This window comes from Oryctolagus cuniculus, chromosome 5 (assembly GCF_051225735.1).
Source record: "Oryctolagus cuniculus isolate XC-2025 breed Fujian yellow rabbit chromosome 5, ASM5122573v1, whole genome shotgun sequence".
NCBI lineage: Eukaryota > Metazoa > Chordata > Mammalia > Lagomorpha > Leporidae > Oryctolagus > Oryctolagus cuniculus.
The window spans coordinates 11,012,841-11,026,162 of NC_142871.1; the positions used below are offsets into that span (position 1 = coordinate 11,012,841).

At 44.2% G+C, this 13,322-nt stretch overlaps 1 protein-coding gene across 9 annotated transcripts in view; it reads left to right on the forward strand.

The window, feature by feature from the left end:
* Nucleotides 1-13,322, forward strand: part of LOC149126407 (uncharacterized) — a 342,003-nt gene that overhangs the window by 15,294 nt on the left and 313,387 nt on the right. For 2 of the 9 annotated variants that reach the window (XR_016233590.1, XR_016233595.1), the window contains one exon: nucleotides 911-2,179. The exons of the other annotated variants lie outside the window; for them this stretch is intronic. The gene's annotated coding sequence lies outside the window, so the exon portion shown is untranslated. Of the gene's footprint in view, nucleotides 1-910; nucleotides 2,180-13,322 lie in introns of those variants that run through there. 9 annotated transcript variants of the gene reach the window in all.

The following is a 13,322-nucleotide window of genomic DNA, read 5'->3' on the forward strand; positions in this document are numbered from 1 at the left end:
CTCTCTGCTGTGGCCAGGGAGTACAGTGGAGGATGGCCCAGGTACTTGGGCCCTGCACCCCATGGGAGACCAGGATAAGTACCTGGCTCCTGCCATCGGATCAGCGCGGTGCGCCGGCCGCAGCGCGCCGGCTGCGGCGGCCATTGGAGGGTGAACCAATGGCAAAGGAAGACCTTTCTCTCTGTCTCTCTCTCTCTCTCTCACTATCCACTCTGCCTGTCAAAAAACAAAACAAAACAAAAACAAACAAACAAACAAAAAACAAAAAAACAGGAGCCAGGAGCTTCTTCCTGGTCTCCCAGATGGGTACAGGGACCCAAGACTTGGGCTATCTTCTACTACTTTCCCAGAGCTGGATTAGAAGTGGAGCAGTGAGACTCAAAACAGCACCCATATAGGATGCTGGCTCTACAGGCGGTGACTTTATTCCATACGCCACAGCACCTGCCCCTATACTTATAATTCTTAACAATAGTGGTTTTCCTAAGACATCTTTTAGTTATGCACATGACTTGGTGGTAGCATATAACGCATCCCACTACTTGTACAATGTACTGTTGGCTATGTGTGTAAGCACGTAGTTGGTGGTAAGATGGCCTTTGCAGGAACCATCTGATCAGAGCATTCTACATTGGGCTACAGTGGCTAACCAGATGCCTAGTTCAGAACAGTGTGTTTCTTGTGGTATCCATGAAAACTAGATGAGGTGCATGGTTGACTTGTCACAGAGGATCACCCTGTTGGTAAAAGATTGTAATGTCCCCCAGAGATCATGTGTTGGGAACTTAATCCCCCAAGTCATGTGTCAATGGTACTTGACAGGTGGGACTGTTAGGAGGTAACTGACTGGGTCATGAGTGCTTATGCATTAATGATTAATTTATGGATTTATGGGTTATCATGGTTACAGAGGCAAGTGCTCGGGTCCGGCGCTGTGGCACAGTGGGTAAACGCCCTGGCCTGAAGTGCTGGCATCCCATATGGGTGTTGGCTCAAGACACAGCTACTCCACTTCTGATCCAGCTCTCTGCTATGGCCTGGAAAAGCAGTAGAAGATGGCCCAAGTCCTTGGGGCCCCTGTACTCACGTGGGAGACTGGGAAGAAGCTCCTGGCTCCTGGCTTCAGATTGGTGCAGCTCCAGCCATTGTGGACAATTGGGGAGTGAACCAGTGGATGGAGGACCTCTCTCTGTCTCTCCTCTGAATTTCAAATAACACTTATCATTGCTTTTTTTAAAAAAGATTTAAAAAAAAAAACAAGTGCTGCATTTGTTGGCTCTGTCTCACCACGTGATGCCCTACACTGCCTTTCTCAGCAGAAGACCTCACCAGCAGGAAAGACCTCACCAGATGTTGGCGGCTCAGTCTTCCCAACCTTCAGAACCATGAGCCGAATAAACACGTGGTATTCAGTTGTAGCAACAGAAAATGGACTGTGACACAGTGTGATTGCACTTGTGATCTTTGAATCTGTAAACAGTTTCAATGAAAGGGATCAACAAAGGGAGAAGAGACTGAATATTTTGGGGACATTGCTGGCAGCTAGTGATGGAAGACACTGATAATTTACCTCCTTCCCACCTCCTCTTCCTCTCTGCATGCCCCCTCCCCTTTGAAATAAGACATTTTTTTTAATCCCCAGAAAGGGTTTACTTGCCCCTTACAGTCTTCCCTGGATTCTTTTCTTAGTTTTTTTTTTTTTTTTTTTTGCTTTAGTCTTGTAAATGGGTCATGTATTTACTGGCTTTTTAAAGGGGAATTTGTCCTTGATTATAAATAATATTCTGTTCGTCTTCAAGCAGAGGCTAAATGCTTACCACAGTTACCACCTCTTATTCCTTGATGTGATTTTTACATTTGCTTCCCCTCAAAAACCACTTCATTTCTGCCACTTCCCATAAGGCAGTCAAGCTGGTAACTGTATTTTGATAGCACTTACCAACCACCAGATAGATGCCCTGACCAACGATCACTGAAAATAGCAACTCGGAGTGGGCAAGCACTTTCCTATTAACCTTTCTGGCTTTTCACACCAGTTGTCTCCAAGCTTATTTCATCTCTGTGCCACTGTCTATTCTATTAAAACCAGCACTGTGTGCACCATGTGTATCAATATGTGCATTTGTTTTCTGTATATTATATATTAAGGTACTTATACATAACTATTACATATCATGAAATGTGCATAAAAAGAAATTGAGAAATTTGAAATAAATAGTATTTAAGCCAATTTTTTAAAATTTTATTTTAATGGCTGTAATGGTTCATTTTCTGTGTCAACTTAATTGACACATGGAATGCCTAGATACCTGGTTGAGCATTATTTTGAGTGTGCCTGTGGTGGTGTTTCTGGCTGAGAGTTCCATTTGAGTCTGTGGATTGAGGAAGGCGGATTGCTCTCCCCAGGGTGGGTTGGGTGGGTGGCCTCATGCAATCCATTGGAAGCTCCATGGAGCGAGAGATGGAGTAAGGGAAAATTCGCTCTTGTTGTATGTCTGCTTGTGGTAGAATATTTGTCCTCGCTGGCCCTTGGACTAGGACTTAAGCCACTGATGCTCCTAATCTCAGGCCTTGTGACATGGACAGAATTCATCACTGGATCTCCTGTGTCTCCAGGTTGCACAAGGCAGATCATGAGACTTTGTAGCTCCTATAATGGTATGAGCCAATTCCTTAAAAAGTCTCTCTCTTTGTCTCTTATCCAATCCTGACTAGTGCAATGGTACAAATAATTTTTCCTCTCATTGAACATCTTTAAGCCCCAGATATCTCTGGGCAAAGTCCACTGGCTTGTGAGGAGCCTCATTTGCACCTGCACTTGCCATAGACAACAAGTTTCTTTCTTTTTTTGACAGGCAGAGTTAGACAGTGAGAGAGAGACAGAAAGAAAGGTCATCCTTCCGTTGGTTTACCCCCCAAATGGCCGCTACGGCTGGTGCACTGCGCCGATCTGAAGCCAGGAGCCAGGGGCTTCCTCCTGGTCTCCCATGCAGGTGCAGGGCCCAAGCACTTGGGCCATCCTCCACTGCCTTCCTGGGCCACAGCAGAGAGCTGGACTGGAAGAGGAGCAACTGGGACAGAATCTGGCGCCCCAACTGGGACTAGAACCTGGGGTACTAGCGCTGCAGGTGGAGGATTAGTCAAGTGAGCTGTGGTGCTGGCCTGATGACAAGTTTCTACACTTTGAAATCTTTGGGGCACTTGAGAGCGAGTGAGTACATTTTGTATGTACAAGGGATGTGAGTTGTTAGGAGTTATTTGGTGGACTGTGATAGTTGGCCTCCAAGGTGGCCCCAGTCATCCCTGCTGCTCAGTAGTTAAGCCTTGCTTAGTTCCCTCACACACTGCATCAGGATTGCTGTGTGTGACGAAGAGAGTATGATGGAAGTAGTGGCACATGACTGAGGCTGGGACTTAAGTACTTTTTCCTTGTTATCTTGGGTCACTCAGTCTGGGACAAGCTGTGCCATGTTGTGGAGGCTCTTGCCACCTGATGGGAAGGCCCACAGAGTGAGGAATGGAGACCTCTTTCCATCAGCAGCCATCAACCGGCCAGCCAGATGAGTTAGCCATCTTGAAAAAGGCTCTTTCAGGCCAGCCCAGGCTTCAGATGACCGTCACCCTGGCCAACATCTTGCCTGCAGCCTCATGGGAGACCCTAAGCCCGAATCATCCTGAAAAACTGCCCACCAATTTTTGACAAAAGAATTGTGGAGATACTGAATACACTTGTGCTTCAGTATCCATGGTGGATTGATTCTAGATGCTCCCTCTGATCCCCAAATCTGTGGATACTCAAGTTCCTCATATAACATGATGTAGTATGCATGTAAGCCACACATATCCTGCCAAACACTGTAAGTCATCTTTAAGTGACTTGTAACACCTAACACAACATAATGGCTGTGTAAATGGTTGTTATCCTGTTATATAGGGAATGGTGATGAGAAAAAAAGTCTGTATATGCTCAGTACAGACACATTCCCACCCCCCGCCACACCCTGCCAAATACTGTCAATCTGCAGGTGGTTGAATCTGAGGATTCAGAACCTGCAAATGCAGAGGGCTGACTATTAATTTTTTGTCACAAAGTTTTGGGGGTGATTTGACACATAGCAATAGATCACTAACATGATTTGAATATTGGCTATCTGCTTTTCAAATATGATTTGACTTTTTATAATTTTTGTCTTACGTTACCAATAAGGATTTGGAAGAGTTATTGTGTTATTCATTTGTGGTTGCATTAGCAGTGCTGCCTTCTATTAAGGTTTCTTTGTGGAAATCTGTTGAGCTCCTTGTCTATTAGGAGTATTGCACATGGCCTGTGATATACTATGATGCTCGGAAAATGAAGGGAAGACTGAGGGCCCACTGTCTGCACTACTGCATTTTGCCCACCTCTTCCTCCCTCACAGTTCCTTCTGCACCATGGACTTCATCTTCTGACATGTGCTTAGAAGAGCGCACCAATGTCAACGTGTTATTAAATAGTAAGATTATTTTCTTTTTTGGAGGGGGCAAAATAAAAAGCAAAAAGCAAAAGTTCTAACATTTTTTCCTCATCCCAACCCAAGGCTCATTGTAGCTGTTGTCCACTTGGAAGACTTGTTTTGACAGGGCTTGTCAAACCACTGCCTGGTTTTATGTCTATAGTGTTATTGGAACACAGCAGCACTTGTTTATTTACAGATGTCTTTGGCTGATTTGCAGCGTAGTAGCAGACTTGAGCACTTACAACAAAGGTAGTGTGATCTTCAGAATTTGAATTACACCTGTCCCCCCTCAACATGGAAAACCAGTAACTTGACGGAGAAGAAATGGCAAGACATCACCCTAGTCAAGGGATCACAATTAATGTAGCAGCCCTTCCTTATCCAGAATTGTATTTGTGTAGTTTCAGTTACCCTTGGTCAATCATGGTCTGAAAATAGAAAATGGAAAATTCTAGGCTGGTGCTCACTTGGCTAATCCTCCGCCTGTGGCGCCAGTACCACAGGTTCTAGTCCCAGATGGGGTGCCGGATTCTGTCCCGGTTGCTCCTCCTCCAGTCCAGCTCTCTGCTGTGGCCCGGGAAGGCAGTGGAGGATGGCCTAAGTGCTTGGGCCCTGCACCTGCATGGGAGACCAGGAAGAAGCACAAGCACCTGGCTCCTGGCTTCAGATCGGTGCAGCACACCGGCTGTAGCAGCCATTTGAGGGGTGAACCAATGGAAGGAAGACCTTTCTCTCTGTCTCTTGTCTGTCTCTCTCACTGTCTAACTCTGCCTGTCAAAAAAAAATTCTAGAAATAAGCAATTCATACACCTTTCTGTGTTAGTACTGTGAAATATCTCCACCCTACTCTGTCCTATCCTTGTCTACCTTATGCACACTGGATATGCTCCTTGCCTGATATCACATGGTAGCCACCTTGGTTATCAGATTGGTTATCATAGTGTCATAGTTTCCCAGTTTTGCTTAAATATGGTTCCAAAGCATAAGATTAGTGATGCTGGACACTGAGATATGCCAAAGAGAGGCCATGAAGTGTTTCCTTTAAGTGAAAAGGTTAAAGTTCTTGAGTTAATGAGTCAAGAAAAACAATTGTTGACTGAGGCTGCTAAAATCTATGATAAAAATGAATCTTTTATCCATGGAATTGTGAAGGAGCAAAAAGAAATGCACACTGTTTTTTTTGTTGGTGCACCTCCATCTGCAGATGTTACAGTCACATTGTGTGATAAGTGCTTAGTTAAGGAGGAGAAGGCATGAAATTCATGAATGGAAGATACACACAGGAAACATGTTCTGATTGATGGCAAAGGGTTGTGCCAGAAAGCCTTGAGTCTGTGTGAAGACTTCAGCAAGGGTTTCCCAGAAATGAGTGACATCAAGGCGTTTACTGCAAGTAGGGGGTGGTTACACAGATTCAGCAATGGGTCTAGGCTGAAAAATATAAAGATTACCAGAGGGGCTGCATCTGCTGATGAAGAAGCTGCTGCCACATATCTGGCAGAGCTGAGGAAGTTGATTCAGGAGAAGAGACACCACCACAAATCAGGTCTTTTTTGTTATTTTAAAGACTTTAGTAGTTTTATTTGAAAGGCAGAGTGGTAGAGAGGGAGAGATATAAAGAGGCATTGCATTTGCTAGTTCACTCCCCCAAATGGCCACAACACCTAGGGCTGTGTCAGGCTGGAGCCAGGAGCCAGGAGTTAGGAACTCCTTCCTGGTTTCCCACATGGGTGGCAGGGACCTGAGCACTGAGGCCAGCATCCACTGCTTTTTGAGGTCCATTAGCAGGGGGCCGGATGAGACCTAAACCAGTGTTTCCTACATTGGAAGCTGCACCAGAACACTGGCCCCCACTGCCATGAAACTTGAATCTTCTGGGAGAACACGCCTGATAGAACCTTCATAAAAGTGCAAAGGAGGCAGCAGTCTATAAAACACAGCAGGACAGACCACCTCTAGTATTATGTGACATTCTGCGTGGGCAAGTGGTGTGCAGAGTGAAGAACACATGCATTCGCAACAACAAAAACAATGCAATCAGAAAGCATAGGTGGCAGCCATCTTGTTCATAGAATGGCTCCACCAGTGCCTCACCTCAGAAGTGAAAAAATATTTGAGGAGGAAAGTTTGGAATTTAAAGACCAGTAATAATAGATGATACATTTGGCCACTCTGGATCTGTTTGCTATGGAAACAAAAATGTCAGGTTGAATTTTTATTTTTACCTCCAGTATAACCTCACTGCTTCAGCCCTTTGGCCAGGGCATCATTCAGTTGTCAAGGCCACATACATCCACCTGGTTTTTGATGGCATCCACTCAGCAACTGATGTAGACTAGACCCTAACTGATATAATGCTGTGCTCAAATTCATTTACTATTACTGCTGCAGTAACAGTACCCAAACGTAAAATGGATGAATCAAAGCAGAAACTGTAGTTGCCTGACAGAAGAACTTACAGAATGAAGTTGTGAACCATTGTAAAGATTCCCTGGGGATTGATTAAAAGTTAGGGAAATCATGCAGGCAGAAAGACAAGTAAGTGGGTGGGGAAGCATTCACTGATGTGGCTGGTGGAGAAATGGAAGCACCTACTGAAGGCCACTGAGGAGCATTAACAAGTGAGGACTGGGAGGACTTGTAGAGTCATCTACAGAGGAAGGGGGGTAAGAAACTGAAGCAGAATCGGCATTCGTGGACGTTACCAAAATTTGCCAACGTGATTCAAAGTGCACAGTAAAGGACAAAGTTATGGAATGCAATCCTCAGACAGAACACAGCATTAAAGTCCCTCATTTGATCAGCAAGGTATGACGACATCTGCATAACAGTTTGATGGGCTAGAGAGACAATGACTTCGAATTACAATGTTCTTCCGAAAGATTTTGGCAAAAAAAAAAAATCTTTAACTCTTTAAGATCTACAGTCATCTGCTCCTGACATCTAGTGACATTGTCATGGCTCGATGATGCAGAATCGCCTGAACCAGATGATTCTCCTTCTGACCTCCTTTCAGGGGTCACCAACAGTCTGACACTATGTCACAGGGCCTTTGTCATTTACCTAACTTCCTCTATTCACATAAGCACTGTATCATCTCACATCATCATCATAAGAACAAGGATAAGTACAGTACAATAAGATATCTTTTAAAAAAGACTTGGAGGGAGGGAGAGAGAGAGAGAGTGAGTGTGAGAATGAATCTGTTTATATACTCCTTAAATGGCTGCAATGGTTGGGAATGGGCTGGTATGAGGCTGGTATGAGGAGCTGCTTCATGGTCTCCCACGTGGGTGGCAGAATCCCAAGTACTTGGGCCATCTTCTGCTTTTCCTGGGCCATTGGCAGGGAGCTGGATCAGAAGTGGGGCTGTCAGGACTTGAACCATCATATGGGATTCTGGCATTATAGGCAGCTTCTTAACTTGCTGTACCACAATACTAGCCCCCACTAGATATTTTGAAAGAGAGACCACCTTCATATAACTTTTGTTATAATATACTCTTATAATTATCCACTTTATTGTTATTGTTGTTAACTCACCATGCCTAATTTATAAATTAACTTTGTCATAGGCATGTGTGTATTGGAAAAATCATAGTAAGTGTGGGATTTGATACTATCTGCAGGTAAAGGCATCCAGCAGGATCTTGGAAGGTACTCCCATAGGTGAGAGCATAGCTCTTTACCATCTGATCCTTTACAGAAGATTTTCATTTTTGCTTAAAAAAATAAGTGGGTCCAGGGAGAGATGTTGTGGTGTAGTGGTTAAGTCACTGCTTGTGATGCCCGCATCCCAAAATGGTGTGCATGGGTTGAGTTCGGCCTCTGCTTGCTATCCAGCTTCCTACTAATGTACACTCTGGGAAGCAGCAAGGGCTGGCTCAAGCACTTGGGTTCTGCCCCCCAGTTGGAAAGCGTATATTGAGTTCCTTGCTCCTGTTTTGGCTGAGCCCAGACCTGGCTGTTGTGGGCCACTGGGAATGCTTAGCATTAATTCATTTCTTGATTCAAAATATCAGGGACAGGCAATATGAAGTATAAAAGCCATATTTTTGTGTCTGCTCTTGACAGCACAATTCCAGGTGAGGCTTGAGGCCTGGGGCTTTGATTCTTGCAAACAGATTGAAACTCCTAGTGAACCAGCAGTGAGTAGAACAGGGAGCAGTGAAAAACTCTTTCTCCTGCTGTTCTCTCACAACACAGTCAATACAATATTTCTCATGCCAGGTATCAGGGGGCTCTACCTGGCCCCAAGCAAGCAAGCGATTCAGCAGTGAACACCTGCTGAATATCCTCTAGTTCAATTCAACTCTGTCACTGTCTACCTGGAGATAGTGTCAGATCCCACGGGTTGACGGCTCAGTCCCAAGACTGCCTCTACTTTAGATGCCAGTCATAAGTAATAGGATGTCACCTGTGCTTCTAACCATTGGCCACAAATTGAGGTTTCCATGACCCCCTCCTGGGGTTTAATTAACTTGCCAGATGGCTCACAGAACTTGGGGAAACCGTTGCTTACATCTACTGGTTTATCTGAAAGGCTATTGCAATGGCTACAGATGAGCGGCTAGATGGAAGATGTGTATATGGCAAGGTATATGAGAAGGGGTGTAAAGCTTGCATGCCTTTCTCAGCATACCACCCACCATGTGTTCAACTATCTGGAAGGCTTTGAACTCAATCCTTTTGGGTTTTTATGGAAACCTCATTATGTAGTTATGATGGTGAAATCATTGACCATTGGTGGTTGACTTAACCTTCAGCCCATCTCCCTTCCCTGGAAATTAGGAAGGGGGGCCCTGAAACTTTAATCATGTCTTGGTCTCTCCTGTGGCCAGTTCCTATCTTGAAGCCATTCGGGCTGCCGGCCACCAGTCAACTCCTTTGTATATAAGAAGACATCATTTTGGAGATTCCAAGGATTTGAGGAATTGTATGCTGGGAAATGGGAAAGAAGAGCAAATGTGTATTTCACAACACCCTCAACAGTAATCTGGCAATACAAATGACAGGGTGAATCTGTACCATGGCATCTATTTTTTAAACGGGTTTTTGAATTTAAATATGTTTTATTTGAATGGCAGAGAGAGAGCGCGAGAGAGAACAATATCAATCTTCTATCTTCTGGGTCACTTCACAAGTGCCCTCAACATGTGGGGCTGGGCCTAGCTGAAGCCAGGACCCTGGAACTCCATTCAGGTTTCTCACATGGGTGACAGAGACTCAAGTACTTCGGCCATAATCTGCTGTCTCCCAGCGTGCACTTTATACCATGGAACCTTTATATATGGTTGAAATAAACATTATTAACCATTCTTTCTACCCATGCTATCTTTTTTTTTTTATTTGACAGAATTAGTGAGAGAGAGAGACAGAGAGAAAGGTCTTCCTTCTTGGTTCACCCCCTAAATGGCCGCTATGGCCAGAGCTATCCCTATCCGAAGCCAGGAGCCAGGTGCTTCTTCCTGGTCTCCCACGTGGGTGCAGGCACCCAAGCACTTGGGCCATCCTCCACTGCCTTCCCGGGCCACAGCAGAAAGCTGGACTGGAAGAGGAGCAACCAGGACTAGAACCTGACGCCCATATGGGCTGCCGGCGCTGCAGGTGGAGGATTAACCAAGTGAGCCACCAGCCCCAGTACCCATGCATTCTTAAGTGATAATACAAAGGTGTTTGTTCCTCTGTTTTCTCAGAGCTATTGTCTTTGATTCCTCTTCTCCTTGTATTGTTCTTCTCAAAGATGGTTGCCTAAGTGGCACTTTTTCATCCAAGCTCAGATATGTGCAACCCCTACATAGATGCCTTTTCTGAATACCTGGTCTATGGTGGCCCTTCTGATATCAGACCCTCATTATTCTCTCATTGCTCTACATTTTTTTCATTATGCTTATCAATATCTGAAAGTATTTTATTTTCTAGAAAACAAACTCCTAGATTGCAACTTAACTGTCTCTAGGGCTAAAAAAAACATACAGTTTGATCATTTGAACATGAACAGGAGAGATGTCTGATGTTATTTAAGACTGGCTGTAGAATGGGTATTGTATCATGGCTCATAAATCATGTAATTGCTGGGGAAAGGTTATTGCCTGAATAAAATATGTTGCTTTTTTTCTCTGCTCTGGGTTCATTAATAGTATCAGTTAGATCAATGATTTTTTAAAAAACTTTAGAATAATACATTTGCTTATTTCTAGCCTATTTAGTTGTATTTTATTTTTCAGTGCTACTGTTCTTGTTCTTCCAGCTCCTTCAGTTTTCTGAACTTTCATTATATTTTATAGATAATATTTTATATCTCGGATGGGAGTATTTGCTTTATACCCTCGCAGAATATTCTGTTGTCTATATCCCTCAGAGAACAAAAGCTTGCTTTTGCTGCCTCTGTTGATTCTTGCATGCTGACTTGTTTCCCTGTGGTGTCTGTCATCTTTGTGTGTGTGAGCCTGTCTGAGTGTGAGTTCATCTTCAGGAGGGATTTTTACCCTCAGGATTTTTTTTCCTAGATACGATAAACTTCTGACTGCTCTTATCTTGTTTTCCATTTACCCTTCTGGGGCCTAATGGGTTACAGTGGTTCTATACCAATGTTTTCACATTGTGTTGTATGCATAACACCCAATCTACAATCTTAAGTGTACAGTTCAGTGGTGTAAAATAAATATACATTGTTGTGCAACTGATTTCTAGAACTTACAGAGTTGAAATTTTACACCCACTTCCCTCTCAACCCTCATAGCCGCCATCCTCCTCCTGTTCCTATGAGTTTTGTATCCTTTCTCAGCTGTGTTCTCTCAGCATGTGGATGTACGGTTGTGAGCACTACACCATGTGCACAGCAGATACTAAGCTCCAGTGTCCCCTGGGTCAGTCTTTACTCCGCATTGTCCTACGCTGTTGGCTTCCTTGCTGAGCCCCTAAACCAATGCAGTGAGTTCCTAAATTCAGTTTCATAGCCCAGGAAAATATTCAAGGCTCCCAGTTTCATGCAGGAGATTACTTCAAGCTTCCTGCCTTGCGAGGGCCCAAGACCTTGTCTCCTGCTCTGGTGCAGGCATAAAAATTTGAGTCCCAAGCCCCTTAGGCTGTATCTGTTTACAACATCCCTGTCATCGGGTTAACGTCATCTCTTACTTATTTTTCTTGAATTGGTTTTTATTTGTGGCATTTTGAGCTTTCTTTCCTTTACTTTGAGTAAGCATTAAAAAATGCTTTGTTCAGCATTTTCTGGTGTTTAGAGTGTGCATGTGCATATGTGTGCATGTGTTTGTGTGTGTGTGTGTGTGTGTGTGTATCCTATCAGATCTTCTTAGGCCATAGTGCCAATAGACATTTATTTGTTCATTCAATACTTTTTGAGCATTTATGGTCTACAGAATGATAAGCCTTAAATGGTGAACAGTGAATCTTCTGAACTCCAGCAACTACGGAAAATGTTTAGTCATACTCTACCAAATGGCAAGATATAGATGTTACTAATTTGGGGCAGTGGAATCCATGTTTAGCCTAGACTCCACACAGAAAGCTGCTGTTGCCGTAGCTGCAGAATCAGCCCTTCCTCAGGCTGTGCAGTTGTGAAGAACCCAGGCACCAGGCACGGAGCACAGAGGTGCCGCTTCAACCGTCTGGGAAGTGAGCCGGTGCATGCAAGATCTCTGTCTCTCCCTCCCCCTGTGTTGCTCTGACTTTCAGATTAATAACAGAGACACATGGAAGGGCTGGCGCTATGCCACAGTGCCAGCCCAATAAATAAACCTTAAAGAGAGAGAGAGAGAGAGAGACAGACAGACAGACATGGAGTAGGGGCAGGTGGTATGAGAGAGTACTCCCAATCTACTGGTTCATTCCCCAATCAACCAAAATCCTGGGGCTGGGCCAGGCCAAAGCTGGGAGCTCGGAACTCAGTCCGGTTCTCCCACCTAAGTCATCACTCTGCTTCCCAGGATCTGTAGTAACAGGAATGCTGGGACCAGGCACTACAGATAATTATTTTCAAGATTTGTTTATTTGAAAGGCAGAAGTCTGGGGATGAGGTAGGGTGGGAAGAGATAGAGAGGAGAGAGGAGAGAGAGCATGTATGGCTGTGATGGTCAGGGTTGGGCCAGGCCAAAGCCAGGAACCTGGAAGTCCATCTGGGTCTCCCGTGTCGGTGGCAGGGGCCCCAGGGGGCTGGATTGCAAGTGGAGCAGCTGGGACTGGAACCTATGCCTATATGGGATACTGGCATTGTGGGCTCTGGCTTAACCTATTGTGCCACAATGGTGGTTCCTAGAGTCGGTTTTGCACCAAGGTACTCTGATACAAGATGTATGTGTCTTAATCCCTAGGCCAAATGCTCACCCCAATTTGCTGATATTTTGTTAAGAATTTTTGCATCTATGTTCTATGTTCGTGAGGATTTTTTCTATAGTTTTCTTTTTTGGTACTCTTTCTGTTTTTGGCATTAGGGTAATATTTGTTATGTAAAATAAACTGAAAGTATTCTTTCCTATTTTCCTGAGAGAGATTATGTAGAATTGGTGTTAATTCTTCTTTAAATGTTTAGTACAGTTTTTCAGTGAAGAACTGTATTAATTGAATTTAAAATTTATGAATTCAGTTCCTTGAATAGTTACAGAGCTATTCAAATTATCACTTGATATTGGGTGAGTTGTGATAATTTATGTTTTTGGAAGAAGTGGTTCATCTTTTCTAAGTTGCCAAATTTTTGTGTGTTTTGTTCTGAGCATGCTGATAATTGGCAGGGGACATGGTGAGGGAGATCAAATGTGCTGACACAGCCCTGGTGGGTGTGGGTGGGGGGTTACTTTGGGCTCCCTTGCA